The following is a 21,855-nucleotide window of genomic DNA, read 5'->3' as shown; positions in this document are numbered from 1 at the left end:
CACCAACTCCCGGAATTCACTCAAACTCATGTCCATCGAGTTGGTGATGCCATCCAGCCATCTCATCCTCTGTTGTCCCCTTCTCCTCCTGCCCCCAATCCCTCCCAGCATCAGGGTCTTTTCCAATGAGTCAACTCTTCGCATGAGGTAGCCAAATGTCCAGACATCTCAACTAAAATTCAAGTCTTTACCACGGCTGCTTAACTACTGACTTTGTCCAGGTCTGTCTTTAGACCCGTCCCCAACACCCCTCCCCTAGCCACACCCTTCCCCTAGCCACATCAGCCACAGAGAACTCAGACCCCGCCCCGCTGCTGTTTCCTCTGCCAGGGTTCTTCCTCTAACCCAGTATCCTCCTGATGGCTTCCTGCCCTCCTTCCTCCTTGGACTCTGCTCAGACTACCCCTTCATTCAAAACTCCTTCTCTATAAAAAGCACCCGGGAATTCCCTGGCAGTCCAGTGGTTAAGACTCCACACTTGCACTGCAGGAGGCATGGGATCCATCCCTGGAGGGGAGAACTAAGATCCCACATGCCATGCAACACCGCCAAAAAGCATAAAAATAAATTTAAAAACTTAAAAAGCGCCCCATGTCTCTCCATTTCTCTTATCTCACCTTACTTTTCTACATAGCCCTTCCACCACATGCCATTTCTTAGACCTGTACTGCCTGCCCCTCTTCTCTGAAAAGTTAGCGCTAAGAGGGTGGGTCCTTTGTCCCCTTTACTACTGTGCTTGCACACCTGTACCGCAGGACGTGACAGGCCCTTATTAAATACAGGCTGAATAAATGAAAGGGCATAAGAGAAGAAGACATGCACGTAAGAAATGAAATGCCAGATCAAAGGTAGTTCATTTAGGTAGATACTCTATACTAAAAAAAGAGTCATTTGCCTTCTCTGAAAGTTTCTGTTAAAACAATGCCCTTCTCTCTCTGTAGGATTCCATTTTAAAAAGTCAATTTGCATGCAACTCTGTGAAGAGCTAGTGCAGAAGCGAAGCCTACTTGATTCCCCACTCAAAGCACACTGTGTAGTGACTGACAAGGATCATGTTAGACACAGGAGAGCAAAACAGCAACTGGTCATCGCCTGCTCTCATGGAGTCTCTAATGTATAACATTCGGGATGACAGAGCATGAATATAAAAGACTGAACGTGGAAGCTTTGCTGCCATTTTTGTAAGCAAAAGACTTCGTGTAATTCAGAAAAGGGCAAACTACTTTCCACCTAGAGTGATCGTGAACCTAGCTAGGTTCAGCATGTGGAAACAGCTGGACTTTGGGGAGAGGTAACCTGGAGAATCCCATGGACAAAGGAGCCTGGGAGGATTATTGTCCATAAAGTCACAAAGAGTCAGACATGACTGAAGCGACTTAGCATGCACGCATGCGCAGAGAGAAGACCTAGGACTCTTTGAGATTTGAAGCGGAAGATGTTTGCAACACTAAGGGCGGAGCTGGGCATGATTGTGGCTATCTGGTGCAGACTGCAATTAAATGCCAATTTTTCAGATACTGAAGACCTTGGTTTGAAGTGACTTTCAATATGCTTTATAATCAATTTATATTTTTTAAAAAGGAGATGTAAAAGGTTAATACCCTTAATATTAACTGCTTCAGGAAATGTTCTAGTCATTTTTAAGGCTTTTTGGGGGTGTCCTTAACACTTCATTTTTTAGTTCATTATGAAAATGTCACTGATACAAAAATAATGACCTGGGTCTAACTTTAATATGCCAAGACCAAAGAGAAATGTCAGAGTGGAGGGTATTATCTGCCCCAGATGCACTGAATTTTACTGAGATGCCAAAGCTTAGAAGCAGCATTAAGAAGGTAGATACTGCCCAAGATGCAGACAAGGGTTAAAGGAACCAGGCATGAATTGCTAAGACCAGCCTTGGTAACAGGACTGGAGAGGGATATATTTATATCACACTTAGCCAAAGCCAATCCTGACAAACACATGATCAGAAGGAACCTGTGTGAAAACATTGTTACAAGAGAATCAAGAGGTGAAGAAGGGAAAAATAAGCAGGTCATAAACGTCAGAATAGACTCAAGGGCCAAGTGGTCACTTTTCTAAGGATTAACATTTAACTTTCAAAAGAAATTGAAATTATTCCTCCCAAAGTGAACTGACTAAGCAGCCAACTCTTTGCAACACAAAGTAGGGGATTCCTTTCCTTACTAACACTTAAAAGAAATTTTAATGAAAAATAGTTACTCACATTGTCTCCATTAATCCTGCCCCAGCCCAGTACATGGTGGAGGAGGGGAATAGGCAGCAAAACATCCCTATTAGCATAGTCTTAGTGATTCCCCAAGTGGCTCAGTGGTAAAGAATCAGCCTGCAAAGCAGGAGACTCTAGTTAGATTCCTGGGTTGGAAGATCCCCTGGAGAAGGAATAGGTTACCCACTCCAGTATTTTGCAGGAGGGGTGGGTTTGATTCCTGGGTCAGGAAGATCCCCTGGAGTAGGAAATGGCAATGTACTCCAGTACTCTCGCCTGGAAAATCCCATGGACAGAGGAGCACTACAGTCCATGGGGGTTGCAAGACCTGAACACGACTGAGCATGCACATGTGGTGATCTCTAAAGTAAAAGTAAAACCACTCTTTATTAAAAAAGATCTGGGCCACAGGAAGTCCGTTCTTCTTGTATCTGAAATGAAATAAACTAGGAAAGAATCTATAGGTAAAGCTGTTGCTGGATCCAATCTTGCCAGGGTTCTGAGGGCACAAAGAGAAGGAAAACAGGAATGGCTTGATGCAGGAGGGAAGTTGAGTGGAGGGAGACTTAATTCTAGGATGAGATGGTTCGATAGCATCAACGATTCAATGGACATGAGTTTGAGCAAACTCCAAGCAATAGTGAAGGACAGGGAAGCCTGGTGTGCTATAGTTCACGGGGTTGCAGAGAGTCAGACAGGACTTAGCGACTGAACGACAATAACAAGGAGCTGACAGATGGAATCCAGAGAGAAAGGCCCTGGCGCTGCAGACAGAACTGGGCACCACGTGGCTCTGGGAAGAGTGAGGGGGATCAAGAGGAAGACAGTGCCTGGGGAAATACCTTTTCTCATCTCCTCTTCCTTCAAAAAATTGTAGTGACTACTAAAGACAGAAACAATGAACATGTGTCAAAGACGCTTAAGCTGCCACAGGAAAGTCACGGATTTGCCAGAGAGACCCTAGGGAGTATAGATGTTTGGTGGAATTTCATAGAAGGGTCCCTTTGGGGAGAAAAGAGTCCAGAAGTATTCAGAAGGACAGTGTGGTTCAAGTCGGGAGTTTTACCTGCAGCTGAGTATGGGTGTCGAAATAACTTAAAATCCCAGATTTTGGAGTCTTGACCCAATCCAGCCCTGGAGAATCACAGAAAGCTCAGCCAAACTCGGTGGAAGCCAGTGTTGTCCCTTATCTATTTGCCATTTTCCGAGTCACATTGTTGCAGGGAGAAAACCAATTCTGACTCCACGTTGGAAACTATTTCTTTGACTTGCTTTTCATTGCCTTTTATTATTATAATCATACTCAATGGCTTACCTGGAGGACCCTGCCCCTCTGCTTGACTGTAAACTAAAGTGTCTTTGTTTAGTTCAGGGAGAGATGATTTGTCCCTGCCCACCTGTGAATAGAAGAGATTACCACACCTCTTCTGAAGGTTGGACATTTCTCTTGGAGATGTTTTTGCCAGACTGAAGACCCTTTCACTTTACTTCCCCACTATGCCTCTCCCTCTCTATTCTACCTTCTGACTTTAGCTCCTCATTGTTTTTAGTTCTCTCGCTTCCCCGGTAGCTCAGCTGGTAAAGAATCCACCTTCAATGCAGGAGATCCTGGTTCGATTCTTGGGTCAGGAAGATCCTCTGGAGACAGGATAGGCTACTTCACTCCAGTATTGTTGGGCTTCCCTGGTGGCTTAGCTGGTAAAGAATCTGCCTGCAATGAGGGAGACCTGGGTTTGATCCCCTGTAGAAGGGAACGGCTACTCACTCATATTCTGGCCTGAAGAATTCACAGCCCATGGGGTTGCAAAGAGTTGGACACGACTGAATGACTTTCACTTTCACTTTTTTCTTTCTCTCTGATCTGTAAAAGAACCTGGCATCCAGACTCCAATAAGATGGTTATTTTGAGGTACTAGCCTGCCATCTTCTCTGTCTGCTGGCTCCCTGATTAAAGCCTCTTCCTTGCCTCAACACTTAGTCTCTCCGATTCACTGGCCTATTGTGTGGAGAGCAGAGCAAGCTTGGACTCGGTAACATGACATTGGGATTATTATACATATTATCTACAATTTTTAACATCTTTATATCTCTCTGCCAGGTTCTTTAACGTCATTATCTCTAATATTCACTCTTGACCCTGTAAGGATACCCAGAAGCCTGAGCTTCTGGAGGGTGACCAAGGCCACCCAGCATTAAGAGGCAGGGAATGGCATGGCACTCAAACTAGGGCACCTCCGAGCCCAAGCTCTGTCTTTTCTTCCCAACACATGCTTTCCACGCAGCACCCCAAACCCTGCTTCTCTGTGGGCGCTGACTCTTCCTACTCGCTCACTCTGACGGAGCCTTTATCATCTCTAGACGAGAGCTAATGAGCTGTCTTTGTCAGGCAGGTTCTCAAATCTATCATACCTCTTTTTATATCCAGAGATATAATTAATAAAAAAACTTGCCTAGTCACATACATTTTCAAAAAATCAACATAATATCCTAATTACATAAAGAAGACATAAAAGAGAAATTTATAACAAATCAGATACACTTCAATATGTAAATGCTCAAGTACAACTGCCTCAGCGGAAGGCAGAAGCAGGAGGTGGGACTTCCCTGGTGGTCCAGTGGTTAAGACTCTGTACTTTCAATGCAGGGGACACAGGTTCGATTCCTGGTCAAGGAATTAGGATCCCACATGCCATGTGACCAAAACTAAAATAATAAATTAAAAAAAAAAATAGAAAGAGGATGCTGGCCCCTCTACATGAGACCAGTATCAACTCAATAGCTACCCATGCAGACTGATAGGAGCAGTGACATGATCTTTCTGAAATAAACATATAATAAAGTTCTAAATAAAACAAAGAATAATATCCTCTCGATTAATATAGTCATTGCATTTCTTTTTTTTCTGAATTCTTTTTTTGTTTTAAATAGTGGCTGCATTTCTGGAAAATTCAACAAGTATTTAAAGTGCTTTTTGTATACATATGATACAAATATATAATGCTTTATATGTATAAATATATAAACATTTTACATAAAAATATTTATTTATATGAAACATAAAATACAAAATTTAAAAATTATATAAAATAGGTTTAGATTTTAGTGATATAAACACTATTTCACCACCCTCCCATAATGTCTGGCTGGTATATTCTGAAGTCATGGCCTTACAGGGCTCAACTCTCACAGCGTGAGACACTCCAGGCGCCGCAGGGCATCTAGCGTTGCTGGCTGGTGCTCACGCAGATGACCCCCCTGGTAGCTGTGACGAGCAGTATGGCACAGCGGGTGGTGCTTTCCACTGCTCTACGCCGTAGACAATATTCCTCCTTACTTCACAACTTTCTCCCAGATCTTCATGGGTCCCCAGGCAGCTAAGGATACTTCAATATCACATTCTTCAGTGCTTTACAAATCCCAATGTATTGTACTGTCATCTATCTCCTCCCATGGTTATCAGAAAATATGTGTGATAAGGATCACTCAGTTTTTGACACAGTGACAGAGAACAGCCCCTTGGACTCTGGCTGTTCCTGACTTGCTCCTGAAGAAATAGCTGCCAGGATGACACCACGATACACACCATATGGGTGCTTATTTCCAGATGTGAGCAATTATTTTTTGCACATAATCTATATTTAGACCCACTTAGTAAACTTTCTTTCTATACTCATCTACCTAAGGCCACTCACTACTGCCCTAAAAGGGGATTTTTTAAAATAATAAAACAAAAAACCCAAACAACTACCAAAGTGACCTGCAAGGAACAAATCAAAGATTTTAAGAAAAGAGGGTCCCCATGACTTAAGACTAAAAATGGTCACAGAAAAATGACGTCTGCTGGGTGACATTTTCGATACTTGATTATGAGGTCATCTTTCCATAAGCCAATAGAACAGCCTCAGCTTTTAATGCCACTCAGTCATTAACAACTATCCCTGCTTCACACCAGGGTCTGTGCAATCTAACAGAGCAGAACTTGACACTTTATGTGTGCTATAATCATGGCGCGGAGGGGCGGGGCACGTCAAAATTGGGCTCATTGGATTTGGGATGAGGACTAAGAGCCTGGACTTTGAAGAGGCTCCCAGGTGTGGTTGACGCTGCTGGTCAGCAGACCACATTTTGAGTAACAAGGTACTTTAGGGAATCAAGTAATTAAATTAAACAGGGACCCTGCCTTCAGAGAACTTCTTAGGTCAGGAGACAGGTATACATATGTATACACACAAATACCTTCCAAGTAAACAGAAGAGCTACCTACTCTAAGCACCATACAGCAGATAAAGTGCTATTTAAAGTCAAATAGCAGGGAGGGGGATTTCCCTGGTGGTCCAGGAGCTAAGACTCCAAGCTCCCAAGGCAGGGGGCCTGGGTTCTATCCCTGGTCAGGGAACTAGACCCCACATGCTGCAACTGAAGATCCTGCATGCCACAATGAAGAGCAAAGATTTCTCATGCTGCAACTAAGATCTGGTGCAGCCAAGTAAATACATAATATTTTTTGTAAAGAAAAGTGGAAGGATGATTCTCAGGGGCAGTTGGGTATCTCAGTAGAGATGGTGAGCAAGGTGGCACTTAGGCTGGTTTCTTAGTAGACATAAGCTTGGGCATGTAGCCACAAGGAAGACAGGGTTGGCAGAGAGACCAAGTCTAACCAAGAGACAGCATCAAGAAGTGTGGCGTGAGGAAGGAGGTGAGTTAGGAGATGAGAGGTCCCTTCCCTGTTGGGAGGGAATGACTACAGGAGGTGTGAATAAAATGGTGGAACCCGGGGTTGGGAAGCTAGCTTAAGAGAAGACTGGGAAAGACCCAGGACACTCAGTCAGGAAATCTAGAGCTGAGCTTAAGACAATGATCTACAGAGCAGTGGGAGGGATGGATGAAGAGGTGCAGGAAGAGAAACAGAGGCTCTGGACCACAGAAGAGGCTACTGAAATGGTCATGAGAACGTTAAGTAAGGTCTGAAATAGAGACGGTCATAAATCTTTGAAAAGAAAAAAATTGCTGAGCTGTTTATATCTGCATTTCCTATATCAGGCTTTCCTTTGAATAATGATCTACCTTCTCGCAATCTGACAAGCAAAGTTACAAGCATTTCTTAAAAGGTTTGGGAAAAATAGATACGTGAATTAAAAGTTATAAGACGATGCTCTTGGAGCACTCGGTCCTGTGTTACATTAGAAATAACTAAGAAATGCTGTCATTTTCCCCCCCAGAGACTTAAGATTTAAGTTTGCTGTTAACGAATAACGTCCCACCTAACACAAAATATTCGGCCATTTTTCATCCTCAGAAGAGGTGCACGCAGTGTGATTAACCACATTTTCCCTGACTCCAATGCCTGGCTCTGTGTCAGTTTTAGGTCACCTGAGAAAGAGATGTATTTCCAGAGAAAAGGGTCTGGCTTTGAAAAAGAGTAAGAGGCTGCCTCCAAAACATTAATTTACAGAGTGGGAGGATTCAAGGTTGTTCCAAGGTGGAAAATATTATAACTTGAAATCCCCCAATTACCACATTATTTGGCTCAGTCTTGTGATTTAACACTCTGATAATGGGGGCTTCCCTGGTGGCTCAGCGGTAAAGAATCTGCCTGCCAATGCAGGAGACTTGGATTCAATCCCTGGGTCGGGAAGATCCCCTGGCAAAGGAAACAACAACCCACACCAGTATTCTTGCCTGGATAATCCCATGGCCAGAGGAGCCTGGCAGGCTACAGACAATGGGGTCGCAAAAGAGTTGGACACGACTTGACTTAGCGACTAAACAACAATGTGGACAATGCCCAAACTGTGTTTACCTTTTGGATCTTAAAGTTTCTGATCACTGACTCTTTTCCTCTCTCAGCAAGACACAGCAGAAACCTCTGAGATGTGCAGCAGACTGAACAGATATCTTAAAGGTTTCCATGTTCCTTTCTGAATCCTGATTAAGTTTGCATTCTTCTAAAGAATAATTTTGCTCTGAAGAAGTTTGCAGAATTGTACAGGGCAGCAGAACCATATTCTGTTAAGGAGACTGATACACTGACTACACTTCTGTTTACAAAATATATATATTCAGTTGTCTCTCTTCTCCTCAGCGTGAGAGTACCTAACTGCCATTAATTTGCCTAATGGAAGCAACAAATGACACACCCCTCGATAACAGAAAATGTGTCATATCAGTGTTCAGTCTCCATCTCACTGACATTTTTTTTAAAAAATGGACTCTTTGACTATTACAAGAAATCTTTATCTAAGTAGACAATTGCACTAAGAACTTTAATGGATGCAAACTAGTGGAGGGAAAGTGTGAAATGTACATGAAATAGGGGGAAACTGTCTGGACCAAACTAGCAGAAATGAAGCCCCAAGGTGGGCTGTCCAACTGCCTCCCCACTTGTGGGGAGGGGACTTCAGCAAGGACAGCTGTGGGGACACCCATGCCAGGTGCTAGCAATGCTACTTAAATAGCCCCTGCATGGTCTTCTCTGTCCCAGATGTGAGTTTCATTCATGGGCACCAAGGTGACTCTGGCAGATAAACTTCCGGTAGAGAGAAGCTATTAATTGAAAACACTGTTGATAATGCAGTTGATGGAAGAGCAGATAACAGGGGGAACTTCAGAGGTTGAAGCTCACTCACAAGACATCCTGAACCCTGAAGCCCCACAGCTCATGCTTGGGTTGGAGATCCACAATGGAAATTTTTAAGCTGAGCCCCTCTAATCCTGACGGCTGGAAGCCCAATAAACACACCTGGTGACAAGTTAGGAGAAGAGTCCCTGAGCATTTGTGTCATTTCCTCGGTGTACCATGAAAGATGTCGGGTGCTTTCTTCTGATGCATGAGAGGGAGGGGAGAAAAAGGCAGGGAGATGGGTGGTTAAGTTCACGGCAGAGAAGGCAAGACAGTTAATTTAGCTACCAAGGTTAAAAAACACTTTCTGAGCTTACATTTAGATGTATCTAGAAGTGCAACTAGCAGCAAGCAGAAGTCAGATTTCTGGCTCATAGGCTGCTGCAACTAAATCCTAGATGTCTGTGTACTTCTGGTGAGCGAGTGAAAGTCGCCCAGTCCTGTCTGACTCTGTGACCCCAGGGTCTGTCCATGGATTCTCCAAGCAAGAACACTGGAGTGGATTACCAGTCCCTTCTCCAGGTGATCTTCCTGACCAGGGATCAAATCTGTGCCCCCTGCAGTGGAAATGTGGAGATTTAACCATTGGATCATCAGGGAAGCCCCTAGACCAGCTTTTTTGTTTGTTTCTTCTTAAACCCAAAGATGCCCTGTATCCCCTCCTCACTCTCAGTGAAGACCTTCCAGAAGTGGTCACAATAAGGCAGTGACTCCCCACCCAGAAAGCAACACCCTAAATTTTAACTTGACTCAGACTTGGATCTCGTCAAACAGTCCACCTCAACCACAACCTGGGAGTTCTTCCTTATTAGTGAGACAGAGCAATGTGAACAGTTTCCTCATTTTTGGAGTCAGCACGTGTAATTCTGCAATAGATAAGCAGCCCACCATGAACAGTCTGGGACAAATTCCACCAGGGTTTAAAAAGTTAACAGAGTACGTTTAACTCTAGATGCACTATACAGACACCCACTGCCTTCCCACCCTTCCCCCTAATCTGGTCACAGTTTGTGGAACAAACATCTTTGACTTCCTCTGGCCCCAGAACCACAAGGTCTTGGGGAAAGTTGGCTTGACCAGCCTGAGCCGCCAGGGTAGAGGAAAGTGAACTTGGATGGGCAGAGTGTGCGGCTGGAGGAATACATGGGTGATACAGAGCTCCGGGTTATTGGTCCAAATGGATCCAATACAGTGCTTCCTGGGCCCAGATTCTGGAGTTTTCCATCAGTTAACCAATTTCCACAGCAAACTGTTGTGCTCATTTAGCCTTCATTCTAAACTACATCAGCTCAATCCTTTGGTTTTTTTCTTTTTTTTCCCATAGCATCATAATAATCCCTTTTATAGTTTCATTCTCACACGTGCCTCCCTTAATTCTCCCATGAGCCCTTCCTGATTAGACAAGAGCCAGAGGTCTCGTCGGAGAAGGAAATGGCAGCCCATTCCAGTGTTCTTGCCTGGAGAATCCCAGGGACAGAGGAGCCTGGTGCGCTGCCGTCTATGGGGTCGCACAGAGTCGGACACGACTGAAGCGACTTAGCAGCAGCAGCAGCAGAGGTCTCATCAACGCATATGTCCATGACAAACCTGGACAAAGTGTTTCAAATACTACTGAATGCCTGAGCCACTAGACAAAACCCCTCCAACGTCACTTCATTAGACTTTGGGATATAAATGTGGGCCACAGACACAGGGACACATGTTAACTAAGATTCACCTAAAGCCCCGTGTATCTACAGAGAATTTCACCTGCAGCAGATGAACCTAAAGTCTTCAATCTTAAGACTCTGAGAATCCCTTGTATTTTAGTCATAGCTCCTAATTTTAAAAAATCTGCAAGGATGTATGATCCTTTGTAGAACTCTTTTTCAAATGGGGGATAGGAAAGCAAGATGAAATGGGTTAATATTAATCCTGTGGTAGTACATAAACACTGCAGTTTGACCAAAAACATACTTCTGATAAAAGTTCATGAGTGGATGGGTACAGAAATGTCACTGTCCCCGAAGACTGCTTTACAAGTGTCCCCACATGCCAAGCAGAAATGGGAGGAACAGAAGTGGGATGTTTGATCAAATTTTCTAAGATAAAAGCTGGTAGGAACTTCCCTTTGAGGATCGGACTCTGGGGCTGCCCACGAGTATATAGCAAAAAGAGGCAGCTTGAGGGTCCTTGTTCACAAGGCCACCTTGGGGCCTATGCTTCCTATCCCAACACAACTGTAGTCGTGGTGGGGGTGGTGGCACCCAACAAGTGTTAAGTGGTCGCACTTAACATAAAACAGAAGACTCCATCAGATGATGAACGCAAACCAAACTCTGCAGAGAGGACAATCGGCTATCTCCATGAGATAGATTTTAATTCTCCCAAAATAAAAGGTCTTAAGAGAGATGTCTGGAGAAGGAAATGGCAACCCACTAAATATTCTTGCCTGGAGAATCCTGTGGACAGAGGAGCCTGGTGGGCTGCTGTCTATGGGGTCGCACAGAGTCGGACACGACTGAAGTGACTCAGCAGCAGCAGCAGCAGCAGCAAGAGAGGTGTCTGTTCATGTTACGGTTTGAAAAGCCTTCCTCCTATTGTATTAGGGCAGTGAGTCCAAACTCAGCAAATGAGAAAGAACCACCTCTCTTTTTTTTGAAATTATAAAACCTCACCTGAGAAATGAAAGACAATATTTATAGGCATAGTTTTTAGGATACTTTCAGAATTCCAACAGATGCCAACTTTGGGTCACTTTTCCATTTTGAGAAATTGTGATGAAAATCAGATTTTACAAGTTACATTTCATATTTTTTTTTTTTTTAAACGCAAGGAAGGCTTTCTTCTGCAGAGGAACATACCCCATGATATGCCTCTTTACTCCTACTCAGATAATGACTCAGGTGTTCACGCATGCTTGGAGCTCTCCTCCCTCTCTTTTCACTCTAATTTCTGCCATCACCCTGGGCACTCCAGGGCCCTGAGGACCTTTCATACCTTTGTCTCCAGGATCTGGGGTCTTTTCTTTTTTGCCTGAGCCACCAGGCATGTGGGATCTCAGTTTCCTGACCAGGGATCCAACCCGTACCTCCCTGCAGAGAAGGCCTGGAGTCCTAACCACTGGACCACCAGGGAAGTCTCTTGGGTCTCTTTAGAGAATCCCTGCCAGCTCTTTGCCTTCATTAACAGCCACCCCTTGGAGTAGAGCCCACAACTGTTACTCTGGGTCTGAATTTTTCCGCTTTCTTTTTAATAAATTTTTAATTGGAGGATAATTGCTTTACAATGTTGTGTTGGTTTCTGCCGTATAACAACATGAATCAGTCATGCGAGCATGCATGCTAAGTGGCTTCAGTCATGTCCGACTCTGCGATCCGATGGACTCGAGCCAGCCAGGCTCCTCTGTCCATGGGATTCTCCAGGCAAGAATACTGGAGTGGGTTGCTGTGTCCTCCTCCAGGGGCTCTTCATCACCCAGGGATTAAACCTGTGTCTCTTATGTTTCCTGCATTGGTAGATGGGTTTTGTTTTTTTTTTTAACCACTAATGCCACCTGTAAAGCCCATGAATCAGTCCTAAGTATACATATGTACCCTCCCTCAAGTTTCTTTCTCATTCCCTGCCTCCATGTCTGATGGCAACTTTTCAGTTCTCACCATCACCTCCTCAGACAATGTCTTGTCTTCTTCCAGTTCCCTCCCTGTTAAGCATCTCTTCCTAAAAGTTCTGGACTCCAATATCTATCACTTCCCCATACTTTTCTCAAACCCTTCATCTCCTTTGACCATGTGATTCTTCCCACACCCACACAACCAAGCCTCAACCTCCACTCAGACCTTCTCTGTTCCCATACCAGGCTACTGATCATGGCTGAAGAAAGTTCTCTAGCCTTGCCGAATGGCACCCCATCCTGCCATGGTCCTCACGCTCAGATGGGCTCCCACAGGGTGGTGGTGATCACCTTCTCACCATTTCCATCTTCTTCCCACACAAATGCTCCCTCAAACCTTGCCCATTCCCTTCAGGTTCCTTCCTCACCAGCCTTTTCTCCATTCTCAGCAGAAGTTCATGACTGGAAAACTCCAAGGCAAGCAGTAAGCCTTCCCCCACTTCCCACAGCACCACAGACAATCTCATCTACATGTCCTTCTCCTCCCCTCTCTCCTCCCCAAAGCAAATCCACACACTGACTTTCTTGTGCCTTTGGGTTCTCTCCTCCCAGGCTTCCTTGGGGACCATATGCTTCTTACAGTTTTCTACACTTAACTCCTCTCTTTCACGGTAACGTTCCCAGAAAGAGCCTCTCTATTCCCTACTTCTTTATGGTGAGAGCTGGACCATAAAGGAAGCTGAGCACCGAGGAACTGAAGCTTTTGATCTGAGGTGTTGAAGAAGACTCTTGAGAGTCCCTTGGACTGCAAGGAGATCAAACCAGTCAATCCAAAAAGAAATCAATCCTGAATATTCATTGGAAGGACTGATGCTGAAGGTGAAGCTCCAATACTCTGGCCACTTGATGCGAAGAACTGACTCACTGGGAAAGACCCTGATGCTGGGAAAGATTGAGGGCAGCAGGGGAAGGGGGCAACGGAAGATGAGATGGTTGGATGGCATCAACAAATGACTCGATGGACATGAGTTTGAGCAAGCTCTGGGAGACAGAGCAGGACAGGATAGCCTGGCGTGCTGCAGTCCATGGGGTCGCCAAGAGTTGGACACAACTTAGAGACTGAACTGACTGATCCCCCACTTCACCTTCCTGACCTGCTAGTCCCTGACCTACTGCTCCTGTTCCCCAACTGATATGGCTCCTTCCAAGGGTGCCTGGATTCACTGCTGCTAAATCCAACACTGATGGCAATATCCTCACCTAAATGTCTTAGTAGTATTATTTCATTTGTAACACTGGACTTTGTTAAGTTTATAAACATGGCATGGTATGAGGAAGATAAGAGCCAGTAGAGAGAAATGGATTAAAAGTATAGGGGGAAAAACATATATGGATAGGCCTAGGCACACAGCAGGGGACTAATACATAGCAGCTATGTAAGTGTGAAGGGATCTAGCTTTTTGTAAGATGAAACCCAAAGGCTTCTCATCAGACTTGCGTGAAATGCACATTTGATCACACCACTTCCCTAAGGATGATCCTTCACTTGCTTCCCACTGTCCACAGGATGAAACCCAGACTTCTTGACCTGACGTCCAAGCACTTCATTGATCCAGCCTAGCTCCCTCACTTTCCAGATGCCCCAGATACCCCCATGTACATGATTGTGTTGCAGGTTCTTTAAACTCCTTATAGGCTACTTCCTGGACATACCATGATCTCTTTGTTTCCATGTGACTCTTTGTGTCTGGCAAAATCTGACTCAATCTTGAACAGTCAGTTTTAGGACCAGCATCTCTGGGCAACCTTCCCTGGTCCAAATGGCCTCTCACCGCCTTGTTCCCTCTAAGGTGAGGTGTCCCCCGCTTGGGGCCCCCTTCATGTTCTGTTCCTCAAGTCAGCACCTACATCCTACATAGCAACCCTGTGCCACCTCCCCCTAGAGAATTGAGGCAAGGGCTGAGCACTGTCCACACTTGCAGGTCCACCGCCTGCCACGTGGGTGCTGTCCAACGCAGGCAGACCTCATTTTACTGCGCTTCACCTTTATTGCACTTTTACAAACCGAAGGTTTGTGGCAACCCTGAGTTGAGCAAGTCCCTCAGGGCCATTTTGCCAACAGCACTTGCTCCCTTCATGTATCTGGGTCACATTTTGGTAATTCTCACGATACTTCAGACTTTTTCATCATCATTATATATATTAGGACAGGGTTCCCCAACCTCTAGGATCTAGTAATGCCTGATGATCTGAGGTGGAGATGATGTAATAATAACAGAAATAAAGTGCACAATGTCTTGTGCTTGAATCATCCTAAAACTAGCCCCCCACCCCAAGTCCGTGGAAAAACTGTCTTCCATGAAACTGGTCCCTGGTGCCAAAAAGGTGGGGGACCACTATGTTAGGGTGATCTGTGATGTTACTACTGCAAAAAGATTACAACTCGCTAAGGGCTCAGATGATGGCTAGCATTTTTAGCAACAATTTTTGAATTAAGGTAGGCACATAGTTTTTTTTTAGTCATAATGCTATCGTATACTTAATAGACTAAAGAACAGTGTAAATACAACTTTTAAATGCACTGTACTAAAGTACAGTGTAAATATGACTTTTATATGCACACGAATAAAAAAATTCATGTGACTCACTGTGTTGCAATGTTCAGTTTATTGCAGTGGTCTGGAACCAAACCCGCATACAGTACAGTATGCCTGTGTATAATTGTTGAAGGAATGTAAACAGAAGTAGGATACAGGGAAAATACAGTGCGGATGCCTTGTATGGACTGCTGTGAAGAGTAGGAAAAAAAGCTAAAGGAAATCTAATCCTGGGGACATCCCTGGTGATCAGTGGTTAAGAATCCATCTGCCAATGCAGGGGACACAGGTCCTATTCCTGGTCCAGGAAGATTCCGCATACCTCAGAGCAACCGAGTCCATGCCATGCGTCAAAAAATGACTAAGCCTGTGCTCTGCAACAAGAGAAGCGACCACACCAAAACTAAAGAAAGTTGTGGGCAGCAACGAAGACCCAGTGCAGCCAAAAAAACAAAAGAAAATTTTTTCAATCTAGTTCTGGGAGCAAAAGTCCATCAAAATCATGTCTCTTAGTCTACATATCTGTGATACAGGCAAATACTCTTGAACACACTTTAACATTTTCAAATTAAAATAATACACAGGAAGAAATGCAACCATAATATATGCTGCTCGACCTGCATCCCAACATCTTTCAAATAAACAAGCTGTGTTGGCAACTGAGTAATTAGAGGAATTTAGGAAGTGGGCACCGAAGTTGTGTGTCTAACTGCATTATTTTAAAATCCTGTAGTACTTGCAGCCATGAAATTAAAAGACACTTACTCCTTGGAAGGAAAGTTATGACCAACCTAGGCAGCATATTGAAAAGAAGAGACATTACTTTATCAACAAAGGTCCATCTAGTCAAGGCTATGGTTTTTCCAGTGGTCATTTATGGATGTGAGAGTTGGACTATAAAGAAAGCTGAGCACTGAAGAATTGATGCTTTTGAACTGTGGTGTTGAAGAAGACTCTTAAGAGTCCCTTGGACTGCAGGGAGATCCAACCAGTCCATCCTAAAAGAAATCAGTCCTGAATATTCATTGGAAGGACTGATGTTAAAGGTGAAACTCCAATACTTTGGCCACCTCATGCGAAGAGCTGACTCATTTGAAAAGACCCTGATGCTGGGAAAGATTGAGGGCAGGAGGAGAAGGGGACGACAGAGGATGAAATGGTTGGATGGCATCACTGACTCAACGGACATGGATTTGGGTGAACTCCGGGAGTTGGTGATGGACAGGGGGCCTGGCATGCTGCAGTTCATAGGGTCGCAAAGAGTCGGACATGACTGAGCGACTGAACTGAACTGAGTGCTTTTCAGATGAGGATAAATTTCAAAGGCTGGTTGGATTGCAACTGGAAATATTATATTCTGCCAGCTTGGTTCTTCTGCAAGCTTTGAACAGACCTATGATGCCTTGCTCAACCCATATGTTTCTCTGGTGGCTACCAAGTGACCATTTAAAAAGAAAATCAAGGGACTTCCCTGCTGCTCCAGTGGTTAAGATGCTACACTCCCAATGCAGAGGTCAGGGGTTCAATCCCTGGTCAGGGAACTAAGATCCCGTATGCCTCAAGGTGGGAAGTGGGGTGGGGGTAGGGGGCTGGGAGGGGGAGATAAAAAGAAAACCAAAAAACTCTCATGTTATTAAGTGAGACCTGTCTTATACATTTAAATCCTAACCAGTTTGGAGAATCAAATTATGGTTTTAATTAATCAATTCTCAACTCATAAAGGAATTCTCAACTCATTGGTCACAGAAAGGGAGGTTTAGATGGAAATCAGGCATCAGGTGTCTGCTGCTACTGCTGCTAAGTCACTTCAGTCGTGTCCAACTCTGTGCGACCCCATAGAGGGCAGCCCACCAGGCTCCCCTATCCCTGGGATTCTCCAAGCAAGAGTACTGGAGTGAGGTGCCACTGCCTTCTCCGAGTCAGGTGTCTAGTTTGGTTTAATCATGAACAATGCAAACATTTTCTTTAAAAATGTTAAACCACTTCTACTAACAGGCTTTTAAAAAATCCTATTAAGTAATTTCTTTGATTTCAACAAAATTCATTTCCATATTCACATCAGGAATGTTATAGAGTTTAGACTATAAGCATGAAAGAATATAGTATAGTACTTTTTATAATGAGCTTAGGGGAACAAAACATAAAAGACAAACAAGCTTCTCCAAAAGAAAAAGGCCTTTAATTGCATCTACAGTGGTTTGTGATTATTTCCTGTAATTAAAATTTGATTTGTCAGTCTCAGTTTTCTCAAACATGAATGCCGTCCTTTTGGACTCACAAAAGTTCTCATTGACCTAAACATCCTAATTGAAGACAAGTGAGAGATGCTTCTGAGAAGTCAAGTCCAGGATGCTATTAAATTCAAATCCATAGGCATGGATTGGGGAATTTGTGTTATCTGCTTGAAGCAAACATAATCACACCCCCTACCCCTTATGAGTGAAGCTGACCAGGTGGTTATTCCAATTACTGCTAAGTAGAAAAATTCAGAGAGGGTGAATATTTTCTGTTCATCAAGACTTCCCTTCCTGGAGGGGACAGAATGCTTTGCTTGAGAAACTAACCTTAGCACTCAGAGTCTGGAGTAAAACAAAATTACCCTGAATTAGAATTTTTAACATTCCTTCAGAGAATGCAAAAACATCTGGGGAAGGCTTCTGAAGTCTCAAAAGCCAGAATCAGCCAAGGATAAAGAAGATTTAAGGGACTAACTGTCCTTGAAACGTTCCGCCTTGTTTCCCATTAAATTAAGTCTATAACAATACCTCCCACCGAGCCTTCCTTCCTGAGTTGTAAACTTCTAAAAGTAGGGTCTTTGGGACTTCCCTGGCGGTCCAGTGGTTAAGAATTAGCCTTGCAATGCAGAGGACATGGGTTTGATTCCTAGTCAGGGTGCTCGCTTCGGCAGCACATATACTAAAATTGATTCCTAGTCAGGAGCTAAGATCCCACATGCTTCAGAGCTACTGAGCCGGCCCTCTGCAACCGGAGAGTTCCTGCACCAGCAACGAAAGATATCGCATGAGGCAAGGAAGATCCCAAGTGCTGCAACTATTAATAAGATGGAAGCAGTCAAACAAATAAATGAATATTTTTTAAAAAGGATAGTAAGAGTATATAAGCACAATTTCATAGCAAAAAATGTTTTAAAAAGTAGGGTCCTTGCCTGCCTCATTTGATGTGTACAATATATATATATGTATACATACATACATATATATATATATATGGAGGTTCCTTTCGTATATGAACAAATATATATATATATGTATACATATACATTTATTTATAAATTTACCACTGAGCCACCAGGCTTCCCTGGTGGTTCAGCTGTAAACAATCTGCCTGCAGAGCAGGAGACCCGGGTTCGATCACTGGGTCATGAAGATTCCCCTGGAGGAGGGCATGGCAACCCACTCCAGTACTCTTGCCTGGAGAATCCCATGGCCAGAGGAGCCTGGCGAGCTACAGCACACAGGGTTGCACAGAGTCAGACATGACTGAAGTGACTGAGCAGCAACAGCATACATATAAAAAGTAAATGAATAAACCTTTAACTTGTATTAATAGAGGAAGGGTGAACCTTATTCTAAACTAATAAGAAATCCTGTAAAACTGAAAATTAATGATAGCACTTAAGGAGTCTTAAAATACGTATTTTGGTTGTGAAAAATAAGTGAAATTATACAGAGAGCTCTTAAAACTCAACAGTAAGAAAACAAACAACCCAACAAAATAAATGTCAAAAGAACTGAAAAGACATCTCATCAAAGAAGCTATCAAAATGGCAAATAGGGACTCCCCTGGTGGTCCAGGGGTTAAGACTCTGCACTTCCACTGCAGGGGGCAAGAGTTTGATCACCGGTCAGGGAACAAGATCCCACAGGCCAAGTGGGGCACAGCCAAAACAAAACAAAGATGGTAAATAAGCATAAGAAAAGCTGTTCCATATCGAGATCGCCATCAATGAAATGCAAATTAAAACAATTAGACACCATTATTCACCTACTTTGGTGACGATGTGGAGCAATTGGAAGGCTTATTCATTGCTGGTGGAAATGGTACAGCCACTTTGTAAGACAATTCAGTGGTTTTAACAAAGCTAAAGGTACTTTTACAAAATGATACAGCAACTGTGCCCATTGGTATTTGCCCAAAAGAGCTGAAAGCTTACGTCCACACAAAAACATGTCAATGGATATTTACAGCAGCTTTATTCACAACTGACAAAACTTTGAAGCAACTAAGATGCCCTTTAGTAAATGAATGAATAAATAAACTGTGCTACATCTAAACAGTGAGATATTAATCAGTGCTAAAAAGAAATGAACTTATCAAGCCATGAAAAGATGGATGTGTATGCTCATTCGCTTCAGCTGTGTCCCACTCCTTGTAATCCTATGGACTGTAGCCCGCCAGGCTCCTCTGTCCATCGGATTCTCCAGGCAAGAATATTTAGTGGGTTGCCATGCCCTCCTCCAGGGGATCTTCATGATCCAGGGACGGAACCTGCACTGCAGGCAGATTCCTTACCTGCTGAGCCATCAGGGAAGCCCCCTGGAAAGACGTGGAGGCGACTTAAATGCATTTTACTAAGTAAAAGGAGCCAATCTGAAAAGGCTACATACTATATAATTACAACTATGTGACATGCTACAAAAAAGGCAAAAGTACGGAGACAGTGAAAAAAAAAAAAAAATCAGCGATTACCAGGGATTGGTAGTTGGTTTAACATTGATTAGCCAGATTACAGAGAATTTTTAGGGCAGGGAAAATATTGTCAATCAGCAGTCCCCAACCTTTTGGGCACCAGGAAGGGACCAGTTTTATTGAAGACAATTTTTCCACGAACCAAGGGTTGGGGGAGAGGAGGGATGGTTTCAGGATGATTCAAGCACATTACTTTTATTGTGCACTTTATTTCTATTATTATTACATCAGCTCCACCTCAGATCATCAGGCACTAGATCCCAGAGGTTGGGGACCCCTGTCATATATGATACTATAATAGTATATATTATATATATGTATATATATATATATATATATATATATATAACGATGCATCAGTGCAGGTTCATCAGTTGTAACATATGTACAGTCAAGGGACAGAGGAATTATGCGTGTGTAGGGGCAGAGGGTATACAGGAAATCTGTCTACCTACCCCTCTTTTTGTTACGAAACTAAAACTGCTCTGAAAATACTGTCTTAATAAAAAAAATTTTTTTTCTTTTTAAATACATCAGGCAAGTCTCATCTGAGGGGAAGTCTACAAAATATCTGCCAGTACTCCCCCAAATTGTCAAGGTCATTAAAAACAAGGGAAGTTTGAGGACCTGTTACAGCCCAGAGAATCCTAAGGAGACATGACGACTAAAAGTACCGTGGGATCCTGGAACAGAAAAGAATGGGACCGAATAAACTATGGACTGCAGATAGTGGTAATATCTAGCCACACTGGTTCATGAATTGTGACAAATGTACCACTTAAGATGTTAATAACTGGGGAATAACTGGGGGAAATAATAACTGGGGGAAATTGTTTAGGGGATAAATGGGAACTTTTTAAGTTATCTTTGCGATTTAAAAATTGTTCTAAAATTAAACCTTTATTTAAAATCTTTAAGTGAGGGTCTCACTGGTGGCTCAGTGGTGAATACTCTGCCTGCCAGTGCAGGAAACACAGGTTTGATCCCTGAGTCTGGAAGATCCCACAGGCCTTGCAGCAACTGGGCCTGTGCGCCACAACTACCGACTCTGTGCTCTAGAGGCTGGGAGCCACAACTGCTGAAGCCCACGCACCCTAGGGCCCATGCTCCACGACGAGAGAAGCCACCGCAATGAGAAGCCGGCTCAGCGCAACTAGAGAAAGGCCCGCACAGCAAGGAGGACCCAGCACAGCCCCAAAATAAATAAATTAATTAAAAAATCTGTAAGTGAAGTTTTGAAAGTACATTATTTTCTACCAAACACTGCCCTGGCGGTCTAGTATCTTTGCTTTTGCTTTTTGACCTGCCATATGGACAGAGGAGCCTGGTGGGCTACAGTCCATAGGTGAAAAAGAGTCAGACACGACTGAAGCAATATAGCGCGCATGGGCTTTGGGATCTTAGTTCCCAAGCCAGGACTGAACCCTGGAACAGAACCAGGGGCGGAATCTTCTGCAATGAAAGTGCCAAGTTTTAACCACTGGACCACTAGGGAATTCCCAGCAGTCTCATTTTAATAAGTAAAAAATATTGACTTGAAATAGGCCATCAACACATCTGATTAAGAAATACTGGCCTTTGTACGTGCTGAGATCATACTACTTAAATATAAAAACATTTTTCTCATGTATCTGATAACTGTTTCTTAAATGGAAAACTCTCTCTCCTAGGTTGAAGAATTATAATTAGTATTTTTTAATTTAAATCATTTGTTTACAGATGGAGAGAATGTCATTTTCAACGAATCTAGGCAAATTTCAAATTAATGGTGAAGTTCAACACCTTCCTATTTGATTTTACAGCATGTTATCACTTTATAGTACCCCACCAGACAGGTACGTTTGTGACAGTTGATGAACATACACTGACGCATTGTTTAATCACCCAAAGTCCACCTTTTGTACTCCAGATTATTCCAGAAATTCAAGCAAAGCAAAACTGTTTTGCTTCTCTCAATTTTCTGTTACATTTTTGCAAATGTTGTTTTGTCCTTAAGACATGGAACCTCCTTCCTTTTCAATTCACTCAAGTCATGGTCTTAGCCCCATTTAGAATCTGTTAGCATGAACTATATGAAACTGCAGATATTCACCTATTTTGATAC

The 21,855-nt window shown here is 43.4% G+C and overlaps 1 protein-coding gene and 1 non-coding gene across 13 annotated transcripts in view; one reads left to right on the top strand and one right to left on the bottom strand.

The window, feature by feature from the left end:
- KIAA1217 (KIAA1217 ortholog) overlaps window positions 1-21,855 on the bottom strand; it is a 440,539-nt gene that overhangs the window by 252,080 nt on the left and 166,604 nt on the right. The window lies entirely within an intron of this gene.
- On the top strand, window positions 4,835-4,907 carry TRNAE-UUC (transfer RNA glutamic acid (anticodon UUC)). Its single transcript has one exon. It is a non-coding gene; the product is annotated as a tRNA-Glu (tRNA).

This window comes from Dama dama, chromosome 23 (assembly GCF_033118175.1).
Source record: "Dama dama isolate Ldn47 chromosome 23, ASM3311817v1, whole genome shotgun sequence".
NCBI lineage: Eukaryota > Metazoa > Chordata > Mammalia > Artiodactyla > Cervidae > Dama > Dama dama.
The sequence above is the reverse complement of the archived record's forward strand: the minus strand, read 5'-3'. Positions and strand labels throughout refer to the sequence as shown.